The sequence below is a fragment of the Lissotriton helveticus genome, chromosome 3_1 (genome assembly GCF_964261635.1).
Source record: "Lissotriton helveticus chromosome 3_1, aLisHel1.1, whole genome shotgun sequence".
Taxonomy (NCBI): Eukaryota; Metazoa; Chordata; class Amphibia; order Caudata; family Salamandridae; genus Lissotriton; species Lissotriton helveticus.
In genome coordinates this window covers 1,678,682,712-1,678,695,426 of record NC_136061.1, presented here as the reverse complement: position 1 = coordinate 1,678,695,426, position 12,715 = coordinate 1,678,682,712, and positions in this window count along the sequence as shown.

The window sequence follows — 12,715 nt, the reverse complement described above, 5'->3', positions numbered from 1 at the left end:
CACTTTGCCACTGGATTCAAGCAAGCCTGGCGGAAGACGGCTGAAATGCCAGAAACCGGTCCTCGGAAGCTTGTTTCCGGTCCAGCGAAGGCATGGTTTGGCAGTTCGGGCTGGACTGTTCCCATGAGGCACAGGGTCAGACTGATTTGCATATGGCCATGTCTGAACTGGGGTGGCAGAGTGGGCTAAAGAACGGTGATGGATTAAACCCAGATCTGTTGACTGGGTGTGAGTGTTTGATTGGTTCAGATGCTCCGTCCATCACCACCCCTTTTTGTACCACTATTTTTGCCATAAGTTGGCAGGGTATGCTCAGACGTGAGTCCCTTGCTCACTTTGCCACTGGATTCAAGGAAGCCGGGCAGAAGACGGCTGAAATGCCAGAAACCTGTTCTCTGAAGCTTGTTTCCGGTCCAGGGAAGGCATGGCTTGGCAGTTCGGGCTGGACTGTTCCCATGAGGCACAGGGTCAGACTGATTTGCATATGGCCATGTCTGTACTGGGTGGCAGAGTGGGCTAAAGAACGGTGATGGATTAAACCCAGATCTGTTGACTGGGTGTGAGTGTTTGATGGGTTCAGATGCTCCGTCCACCACCACCCCCTTTTGTACTGCTTTGTCCGCCATAAGTTGGCAGGGTATGCTCAGACGTGAGTCCCTTTCTCACTTTGCCACTGGATTCAAGCACGCCGGGCTGAAGACGGCTGAAATGCCAGAAACCTGTCCTCGGAAGCTTGTTTCCAGTCCAGGGAAGGCATGGCTTGGGAGTTTGGGCTGCACTGTTCCCATGAGGCACAGGGTCAGACTGATTTGCATATGGCCATGTCTGAACTGGGGTGGCAGAGTGGGCTAAAGAACGGTAATGGATTAAACCCAGATCTGTTGACTGGGTGTGGGTGTTTGATTGGTTCAGATGCTCCGTCCATCACCACCCTCTTTTGTACCGCTTTATTCGCCATAAGTTGGCAGGGTATGCTCAGACGTGAGTCCCTTGCTCACTTTGCCACTGGATTCAAGCAAGCCGGGCTGAAGACGGCTGAAATGCCAGAAACCAGTCCTCGGAAGCTTGTTTCCGGTCCAGGGAAGGCATGGCTTTGCAGTTCGGGCTGGACTGTTCGCATGAGGCACGGGGTCAGACTTATTTGCATATGGCCATGTCTGAACTGGGGAGGCAGAGTGGGCTAAAGAACGGTGTAGGATTAAACCCAGATCTGTTGACTGGGTGTGAGTGTTTGATTGGTTCAGATGCTCCGTCCATCACCACCCTCTTTTGTACCGCTTTATTCGCCATAAGTTGGCAGGGTATGCTCAGACGTGAGCCCCTTGCTCACTTTGCCACTGGATTCAAGCAAGCCGGGCTGAAGACGGCTGAAATGCCAGAAACCGGTCCTCGGAAGCTTGTTTCCGGTCCAGGGAAGGCATGGCTTTGCAGTTCGGGCTGGACTGTTCCCATGAGGCACGGGGTCAGACTTATTTGCATATGGCCATGTCTGAACTGGGGAGGCAGAGTGGGCTAAAGAACGGTGTAGGATTAAACCCAGATCTGTTGACTGGGTGTGAGTGTTTGATTGGTTCAGATGCTCCGTCCATCACCACCCTCTTTTGTACCGCTTTGTTCGCCATAAGTTGGCAGGGTATGCTCAGACGTGAGCCCCTTGCTCACTTTGCCACTGGATTCAAGCAAGCCGGGCTGAAGACGGCTGAAATGCCAGAAACTGGTCCTCGTAAGCTTGTTTCCGGTCCAGGGAAGGCATGGCTTGGCAGTTCGGGCTGGACTGTTCCCATGTGGCACAGGGTCAGACTGATATGCATATGGCCATGTCTGAACTGGGGTGGCAGAGAGGGCTAAAGAACGGTGATGGATTAAACCCAGATCTGTTGACTGGGTGTCAGTGTTTGATTGGTTCAGATGCTCCATCCATCACCACCCCCTTTTGTACCGCTTTGTTCGCCATAAGTTGGCAGGGTATGCTCAGACGTGAGTCCCTTGCTCAATTTGCCACTGGATTCAAGCAAGCCAGGCTGAAGACGGCTGAAATGCCAGAAACCGGTCCTTGGAAGCTAGTTTCCGGTTCAGGGAAGGCATGGCTTGCCAGTTCAGGCTGGACTGTTCCCATGAGGCACAGGGTCAGACTGATTTGCATATGGCCATGTCTGAACTGGGGTGGCAGAGTGGGCTAAAGAACGGTGATGGAATAAACCCAGATCTGTTGACTGGGTGTGAGTGTTTGATTGGTTCAGATGCTCCGTCCATCACACCCCCTTTTGTACTACTTTGTTTGCCATGAGTTGGCAGGGTGTGCTCAGACGTGAGTCCCTTGCTCACTTTGCCAATGGATTCAAGCAAGCCGGGCTGAAGACGGCTGAAATGCCAGAAACCGGTCCTCGGTAGCTTGTTTCCGGTCCAGGGAAGGCATGGCTTGGCAGTTCGGGCTGGACTGTTCCCATGAGGAACAGGGTCAGACTGATTTGCATATGGCCATGTCTGAACTGGGGTGGCAGAGTGGGCTAAAGAACGGTGATGGATTAAACCCAGATCTGTTGACTGGGTGTGAGTGTTTGATTGGTTCAGATGCTCCGTCCATCACCAACCCCTTTTGTACCGCTTTGTTCGCCATAAGTTGGCAGGGTATGTTCAGACGTGAGTCCCTTGCTCACTTTGCCACTGGATTCAAGCAAGCCGGGCTGAAGACGGCTGAAATGCCAGAAACCGGTCCTCAGAATCTTGTTTCCGGTCCAGGGAAGGCATGGCTTGGCAGTTCGGGCTGGACTGTTCCCATGAGGCACAGGGTCAGACTGATATGCATATGGCCATGTCCAAACTGGGGTGGCAGAGAGGGCTAAAGAACGGTGATGGATTAAACCCAGATCTGTTGACTGGGTGTGAGTGTTTGATTGGTTCAGATGCTCCATCCATCACCACCCCCTTTTGTACCGCTTTGTTCGCCATAAATTGGCAGGGTATGCTCAGACATGAGTCCCTTGCTCAATTTGCCACTGGATTCAAGCAAGCCAGGCTGAAGACGGCTGAAATGCCAGAAACCGGTCCTTGGAAGCTAGTTTCCGGTTCAGGGAAGGCATGGCTTGGCAGTTCAGGCTGGACTGTTCCCGTGAGGCACAGGGTCAGACTGATTTGCATATGGCCATGTCTGAACTGGGGTGGCAGAGTGGGCTAAAGAACGGTGATGGAATAAACCCAGATCTGTTGACTGGGTGTGAGTGTTTGATTGGTTCAGATGCTCCGTCCATCACACCCCCTTTTGTACTACTTTCTTTGCCATGAGTTGGCAGGGTGTGCTCAGACGTGAGTCCCTTGCTCACTTTGCCAATGGATTCAAGCAAGCCGGGCTGAAGACGGCTGAAATGCCAGAAACCGGTCCTCGGTAGCTTGTTTCCGGTCCAGGGAAGGCATGGCTTGGCAGTTCGGGCTGGACTGTTCCCATGAGGCACAGGGTCAGACTGATTTGCATATGGTCATGTCTGAACTGGGGTGGCAGAGTGGGCTAAAGAACGGTGATGGATTAAACCCAGATCTGTTGACTGGGTGTGAGTGTTTGATTGGTTCAGATGCTCCGTCCATCACCAACCCCTTTTGTACCGCTTTGTTCGCCATAAGTTGGCAGGGTATGTTCAGACGTGAGTCCCTTGCTCACTTTGCCACTGGATTCAAGCAAGCCGGGCTGAAGACGGCTGAAATGCCAGAAGCCGGTCCTCTGAATCTTGTTTCCGGTCCAGGGAAGGCATGGCTTGGCAGTTCGGGCTGGACTGTTCCCATGAGGCACAGGGTCAGACTGATTTCCATATGGCCATGTCTGAACTGTGGTGGCAGAGTGGGCTAAAGAAAAGTGATGGATTAAACCCAGATCTGTTGACTGGGTGGGAGTGTTTGATTGGTTCAGATGCTCCGTCCATCACCACCCCCTTTTGTACCGCTTTGTTCACAGTAAGTTGGCAGGGTATGCTCAGACGTGAGTCCCTTGCTCACTTTGCCACTGGATTCAAGCAAACGGGCTGAAGACGGCTGAAATGCCAGAAACCGGTCCTCGGAATCTTGTTTCCGGACCAGGGAAGGCATGGCTTGGCAGTTCGGGCTGGACTGTTCCCATGAGGCACAGGGTCAGACTGATTTACATATGGCCATGTCTGAACTGGGGTGGCAGAGTGGGCTAAAGAACGGTGAAGGATTAAACCCAGATCTGTTGACTGGGTGGGAGTGTTTGATTGGTTCAGATGCTCCGTCCATCACCACCCCCTTTTGTACCGCTTTGTTCACAGTAAGTTGGCAGGGTATGCTCAGACGTGAGTCCCTTGCTCACTTTGCCACTGGATTCAAGCAAACGGGCTGAAGACGGCTGAAATGCCAGAAACCGGTCCTCGGAATCTTGTTTCCGGTCCAGGGAAGGCATGGCTTGGCAGTTCGGGCTGGACTGTTCCCATGAGGCACAGGGTCAGACTGATTTACATATGGCCATGTCTGAACTGGGGTGGCAGAGTGGGCTAAAGAACGGTGAAGGATTAAACCCAGATCTGTTGACTGGGTGGGAGTGTTTGATTGGTTCAGATGCTCCGTCCATCACCACCCCCTTTTGTACCGCTTTGTTCACCATAAGTTGGCAGGGTATGCTCAGACGTGAGTCCCTTGCTCACTTTGCCACTGGATTCAAGCACACGGGCTGAAGACGGCTGAAATGCCACAAACCGGTCCTCGGAAGCTTGTTACCGGTCCAGGGAAGGCATTGCTTTGCAGTTCGGGCTGGACTGTTACCATGAGGCACAGGGTCAGACTGATTTGCATATGGCCATGTCTGAACTGGGGTGGCAGAGTGGGCTAAAGAACGGTGATGGATTAAACCCAGATCTGTTGACTGGGTGTGAGTGTTTGATTGGTTCAGATGCTCCGTCCATCACCACCCTCTTTTGTACCGCTTTGTTCGCCATAAGTTGGCAGGGTATGCTCAGACGTGAGTCCCTTGCTCACTTTGCCACTGGATTCAAGCAAGCCGGGCTGAAGACGGCTGAAATGCCAAAAACTGGTCCTCGTAAGCTTGTTTCCAGTCCAGGGAAGGCATGGCTTGGAAGTTCGGGCTGGACTGTTCCCATGAGGCACAGGGTCAGACTGATTTGCATATGGCCATGTCTGAACTGGGGTGGCAGAGTGGGCTAAAGAACGGTGATGGAATAAACCCAGATCTGTTGACTGGGTGTGAGTGTTTGATTGGTTCAGATGCTCCGTCCATCACACCCCCTTTTGTACTACTTTGTTTGCCATGAGTTGGCAGGGTGTGCTCAGACGTGAGTCCCTTGCTCACTTTGCCAATGGATTCAAGCAAGCCGGGCTGTAGACGGCTGAAATGCCAGAAACCGGTCCTCGGTAGCTTGTTTCCGGTCCAGGGAAGGCATGGCTTGGCAGTTCGGGCTGGACTGTTCCCATGAGGCACAGGGTCAGACTGATATGCATATGGCCATGTCTGAACTGGGGTGGCAGAGTGGGCTAAAGAACGGTGATGGATTAAACCCCGATCTCTTGACTGGGTGGGAGTGTTTGATTGGTTCAGATGCTCCGTCCATCACCACCCCCTTTTGTACCGCTTTGTTCACCGTAAGTTGGCAGGGTATGCTCAGACGTGAGTCCCTTGCTCACTTTGCCACTGGATTCAAGCAAACGGACTGAAGACGGCTGAAATGCCAGAAACCGGTCCTCGGAATCTTGTTTCCGGTCCAGGGAAGTCATGGCTTGGCAGTTCGGACTGGACTGTTCCCATGAGGCACAGGGTCAGACTGATTTACAAATGGCCATGTCTGAACTGGGGTGGCAGAGTGGGCTAAAGAACGGTGATGCATTAAACCCAGATCTGTTGACTGGGTGGGAGTGTTTGATTGGTTCAGATGCTCCGTCCATCACCACCCCCTTTTGTACCGCTTTGTTCACCATAAGTTGGCAGGGTATGCTCAGACGTGAGTCCCTTGCTCACTTTGCCACTGGATTCAAGCAAACGGACTGAAGACGGCTGAAATGCCACAAACCGGTCCTCGGAAGCTTGTTTCCGGTCCAGGGAAGGCATTGCTTTGCAGTTCGGGCTGGACTGTTACCATGAGGCACAGGATCAGACTGATTTGCATATGGCCATGTCTGCACTGGGGTGGCAGAGTGGGCTAAAGAACGGTGATGGATAAAACCCAGATCTGTTGACTGGGCGTGAGTGTTTGATTGGTTCAGATGCTCCGTCCATCACCACCCCCTTTTGTACCGCTTTGTTCGCCATAAGTTAGCAGGGTATACTCAGACGTGAGTCCCTTGCTCACTTTGCCACTGGATTCAAGCCAGCCGGGCTGAAGATGCCTGAAATGCCAGAAACCGGTCCTCGGAAGCTTGTTTCCGGTCCAGGGAAGGCATGGCTTGGCATTTCGGGCTGGACTGTTCCCATGAGGCACAGGGTCAGACTGATTTGCATATGGCCATGTCTGAACTGGGGTGGAAGAGTGGGTTAAAGAACGGTGATGGATTAAACCCAGATCTGCTGACTGGGTGTGAGTGTTTGATTGGTTCAGATGCTCCGTCCTTCACCACCCCCTTTTGTACCTCTTTGTTCGCCATAAGTTGGCAGGGTAGGCTCAGACGTGAGTCCCTTGCTCACTTTGCCACTGGATTCAAGGAAGCTGGGCTGAAGACGGCTGAAATGCCAGAAACTGGTCCTCCGAAGCTTGCTCCCTGTCCAGGGAAGGCATGGCTTGGCAGTTCGGGCTGGACTGTTCCCGTGAGGCACAGGATCTGACTGATTTGCATATGGCCATGTCTGAATTGGCGTAGCAGAGTGGGCTAAAGAACGGTGATGGATTAAACCCAGATCTGTTGACTGGGTGTGAGTGTTTGATTGGTTCAGATGCTCCCTCCATCACCACCTCTTTTGTACCGCTTTGTTCGCCATAAGTTGGCAGGGTATGCTCAGACTTCAGTCCCTTGCTCACTTTGCCACTGGATTCAAGCAAGCCGAGCTGAAGACGGCTGAAATGCCAGAAACCGGTCCTTGGAAGCTTGTTTTCGGTCTAGGGAAGGCATGGCTTTGCAGTTCGGGCTGGACTGTGCCATGAGGCACAGGATCAGACTGATTTGCATATGGCCATGTCTGAACTGGGGTAGCAGAGTGGGCTAAAGAACGGTGATGGATTAAACCCAGATCTGTTGACTGGGTGTGAGTGTTTGATTGGTTCAGATGCTCCGTCCATCACCACCCCCTTTTGTACCGCTTTGTTTGCCATAAGTTGGCAGGGTATGCTCAGACATGAGTCCCTTGCTCAGTTTGCCACTGGATTCAAGCAAGCCGGGCTGAAGACGGCTGAAATGCCAGAAGCCGGTCCTCGGAAGCTTGTTTCCGGTCCAGGGAAGGCGTGGCTTGGCAGTTCGGGCTGGACTGTTCCCATGAGGCACAGGATCAGGCTGATTTGCATATGGCCATGTCTGAACTGGGGTAGCAGAGTGGGCTAAAGAACGGTGATGGATTAAACTCAGATCTGTTGACTGGGTGTGAGTGTTTGATTGGTTCAGATGCTCCGTCCATCACCACCCCCTTTTGTACCGCTTTGTTTGCCATAAGTTGGCAGGGTATGCTCAGACGTGAGTCCCTTGCTCAGTTTGCCACTGGATTCAAGCAAGCCGGGCTGAAGACGGCTGAAATGCCAGAAGCCGGTCCTCGGAAGCTTGTTTCCGGTCGGGAGCAGGTGTTAATTTCCTTTTGCTATTGCGCTTATCACATGTTTTGTGTTTGTATCGCCGATCTGGATGGTCATTGAGAAAGCAGCGGAGTGGTGTTGTCGCAGCCTTTTGCACTGGAACGCCTACTCTGCATCTCATTAGCGATAGTTGATGGGGTCATCTGTGGCGATGTTTTTGCGGCTGCTATCTCGTGTAAAGTGGTGCTATGGGCTGTTTGCACCAGCTTGTGAATGGGGTAATTACTTTATTGCGACTTTGGCTGAGATGAAGTGTTGTTAACTCGGCGATAGCTCCTTGAGAATATGCCCCCTAGTGTAGTGATTGGGATTTTAAATATGAAAGTCACAAATGAAATTGAGGCCCTCAAACCAAACAAAATGCCTTGTCGAGGGAAGAAATCAAAGTACTTAAATATCTGAAAAAAGACAGGGATATTATCATTAATTCAGTGGACTTGTGGGGCGGCATAGGTATTCAGATCTAAATTGAAAAAAGAAAGGGTGCCTACGCCTCTTTGGGGATGACAAACATGACAGAATTCTCAATGTGAACCCAACACCTACACTACAAAAAGAAATGAAGCACATCATGGAAGAGGTTGAGGAAGGTGGATGGATATTGAACAAGCATTTGCAATGCAATAGGTCTCGCATTAAATAAAGTCTGAGCTATTGGCTTTGCAAATATTAATCCAATGCCAATAGCTCAAAGTTTCAGTAATGCAAGAGCTATTGCACTGCAAAGCAATCGCGGCACTCGTGCTTTAGCTTTCAACATCTTAAGCTGAAGCAAGGGTGCCGCAAGTTCTTCAAAAGTAAAGAAGTAGAAAAAAACATTTTTTTTTCTATTTCTTTACTTTTGAAGCAATTGTGACTCCCGCACTTTAGCTTAAGATGTTTAAAGCTAAAGCACATGTGTTGCGATTGTAACAAAAGTAAACAAATAGAAAGAAATGGAAGCTGCATCCCTATGTGTAAATGTCTGGAGCATTTGATTCAACAAACATCATCCCAAACAAGGACTACCATTCAACACCCTTAGACACCCTCGTTGGGCTCGTACCTTCATCCAAATATGCATACGCCTAAGCGCCAAGGAGCCACCCCACTTCTGACTCCTACTGTACTAAAACTATTGTTTTAAGAAAGTGCCTAATTTTCAGAACAAGCCAATGCTTATGGATTTTTTGAAGAGCCCACCACCACCATTGCTCTCGAATGCCAGAGTTTCTGATTGCCAAGGATGTCTAGTTTTGATTCCACTTCATGCCACTTTCTTCCATTGCTCTACACTTCCTGTCTCCATCTCACAAGTAGTTTTTCATCCATGGTTTCTCCCTTTGTCACTGATTTTCTATCTTTTTCTTCTTCTTTCTTCCTATTCTAGCTTTCTAGCTCTTACTCTCAAGGTCTGATGATGAAAAACGAGGCCCGGTAACCACTGACACAAAAGCAGCACTCAAACGTTGTTTAATTGCACTTGTGTCTACACAGAAAGACCCCCAGTATCACCCATGTAAAATACTCCTACTCAAGTACAGCCGGATGTTGCTGTGAGATTTCATCCTTATGTACTAGTGACAGGCTCCTACTAGATTCCTGATATGCTAGCTGCTGTTTATATAGCTCTGCCGGTATAAAGCTGCATCCCTCTCTAAGAAAAGAGTGCCACTCCCCCTTTGCTGCAAGCCATCATGGCTATGACTTGCCCAAGAGTTCTGCTAAGTGCTGAATAAAGCACACACGTGATTGCACCACCATTTTTGCAAACTTTTTTGGCCAGATTGGCCATAATTGCACTTCAAAACACAATGTAGCAAGTGCTCATGACGCAAGCGTCATTCTAAACTATTAGCAAGGCCACTGGAAATATGCGATTGTGAAGGCACAGCAATTTTTGCATAATTATAAATTTCCTGCATTTGCCACATGATCTATCATCTGCTGCATAATCTGCAGATTTGAACAAAAAAATGTTTCTAGCTCAAATGGTTCAAAAGATACTAAAAATGCAGTGGCACATGTTGTCACACATTGGAAGGCCTTTTACAAAGGTTAACTGGCCACCTTTTTGTTACCTTTGTGTATTAAACTGGTACTAATGAGGCGCACCCAAATCCCAGACAGTGTTAACAAGTGTAAAAAGTACAAAATAATGAAGAAATACCAGCAAAAAAAGTGCCACATTATCATGCATAATTTGCCTTTTTGTGATGCATAATTTACCTTGCGCATAATTTGGCCCTCTCCTGTGCATAATTACACTGGCCCTGATTATTAGCAATAGTTATCAAATCCACTGAGACAAGCAATCAAAGGAATACAAGAACGAAAGTAAAAGGCAACAGAACAAGAGAAACGACCAGAAAACGACAACAGTGTACAAAAACTGTTACAAACTAAAGAAACACATCCACCAAAGATTAATACTAAAAAGTTTCATTTTCCTTCCACACTCCCTATGTGAAATCAAGTTTGCGCCTTTGTCAAGTCTCATTAACGATACAATTGGTTAAAATGACAACCAAAAATCAGCATAAAATGAAAGGAACTAACAAAATCCCCTTACAGACAGATCTTAGCACAGGAGCTACAAAAAAGGTGCCATGCTGACTAGCTAATTCCTGGAAAGAACACAGATTTATGAAAACCCTAGCAACAAAGATTTACTTTAAGTATGGGTGAAATTTACGAATTCACGGTCCGCAAATTCGCCCAAAGATAGAATTTGCGGTCCGCAAAATCCGCAATTTTGTGCGAATTTGCGCATTTTTTTATTTTTGCGTGTTCGCAAGGTTTTTTTTCAGCGCGGCTACCATGAAGTTACCCATGCGGTCATACATGGGGGCGGCCATCTTGCTCGTGTTGTGCATTTCCTACGTGCGGGGCGCAATTGCGTGTTCGCGTCCGTTTTTACGTGCTCGCGGGGGAAATATTGCGCGAACGTACCCATGTGGTCGCAATGGGCGCGGCCATCTTGTTTTACCTTCATTGCTATGGGTCTGGGCATACTTTTTCAATCCTCCTTTAATCTTTGTAATCCTTTCTTTGTTTGAACTTTTTAAAAAATGTTTTTACTCATTATCTATCTCTTTATTTTTGTACCTCTATATTTTGTGTTTTTTTCTACTTTTGGTTACTTTAAAACTACTTTTTTTAACTCTCTTTTCTTTTAATTTCTTTCCCTATTCTTTCTTTCCTATTTTATTTTCCTTTAACTGTCCAGGACCATGGCAAAGGGAGCCGGCAAAAATCTGAAGGGGAAGGGTCCCGCACCACGTAGCCGGCTCCCTTGCGGGCGCTTAAGGGGGAGGCAGTAACAGCCCGGGAGATCTTCAGCGCGGTGAAGGTGACCACACTGGTTTTCTTTGTCCAACGCCACCTCCCCAAGACCGTCACGGCAGGCGGCAGGCCCGATATCGAGTACGGGCTCAGGGAGCGTCGCCAGCTATGGGGGAAGGTGTGCCGGGCCATGTATCGGGAGTCTGGGGTCCGGCGCACCTACAACAAGGTGACGCACCGGTGGTCCGACATCCTGGATCGGGTACAAGACCTGCTCGACCTGCTTGGCGTCGAGATCCCTGGGCTTGGTGAGTGGTAGTAGCTATTTAATCACTACTTTGTTTTCTCCTGCTCTGTGTTATGATATTGCAAATATTAGTTTTTTCCAAAGAGCAAGAATGTTACCGAATACATTGCAGGTAAATTATGTTTCATAATGTGATTGCAGGTGCTCGCCTGCTCACTGGCGGTGCTACTATGCTTACTTGTTTTCAATTTTGTGCTCATTTGGCCTGGGTCACTATGTATGAGTGTACTTTACAGAAGTGCGTAATGCTAGACACTAGAGACTCAAGTCCAGTCCTTCCTTTGTACTCCTGCCACTAAGAAGGGATAGTGGTGGTGGATTGATAGTTTGAGTATATTATGACTGGTTATTTAGTAGGAAACTTTTTAGTGGTCTGCAATCATGACGGACTGTGTCTGTCACTTCGCGTGCTGCGGAGTGCTGCCTGCCAGTCCTAGTAGAACCTTTTTGTAGTTGGTTTAGTGAGTTACTTTCCAAGTAGACGGTCCCCGAATCCAGCAATACTAATATCCTAGTAGACCACATCAGATAGGTCAATAAATTTAGTGCAATTGTTGTCTATTTCCCCGAAATGTTTTGTTATTGTTTTTTTGAAATGTTTGATTTGTTTGACAACAATCATCCATGTTTCTGTCTTTCTTTCATGTTGTACATCAGATCCCCCCAGGGGCAAGAGGACAGAGGAGGAGGTAGCGGCGCCAGCGGAACAGGAACAGGAAAGCCAGGATAGGACCGGCGAGGGCTCCTCTGCTGGCCCCAGTAAGTTTTCCTGTTAATATTATTAATCATACTTCCCTATCTTTTACAGCACCTTTTCATTCCAAACGTTCCTCATAATTCTATTTTTTCCTAAATCGTCTTTTATCTTCTTGTAGACTGTTTCTAAATACTTATCCTGCCTCTACTATGACTCTCTGTGCTACTACTAGATTATTATTAGTCTGTCTGTGTAGCTAGCTAAGCTTGCACAGCTGGCAAAAGGTGTTAAACAAAACTCCTATTCAGCAATAGCTCTAGGCACTGAGTGCAGTCCTCTGGGTTGTCCATAATGTCTATTGAAATCTTCTAAATGTTTATGCTTTGACAATTACCAACAATAAAATGTCAAGCCACCAAGAATAAGATACTAGTTTACTTTCTGATTGGATAGGAGGACATACCACTACTGTTGCGGGGACTATTCTGCACATACAGAACTATGGACAAGAAATAGGGCATTGGTGATAGTAGGCGCAGTTAGACTTTCCACATACCTCAGTCATAACAGAAGTTGAATCCCCAATCTCCTTACTGACTAGCTAGTGTGTCAGAGTCATTATTTAGCTCCCGAATGCAGCGACGATCCCCAATGATTATACAACCCAGAACATAAGACTACGGAGTCAGAGTCCCGACCTCTCAGAGTCACGGACTCATG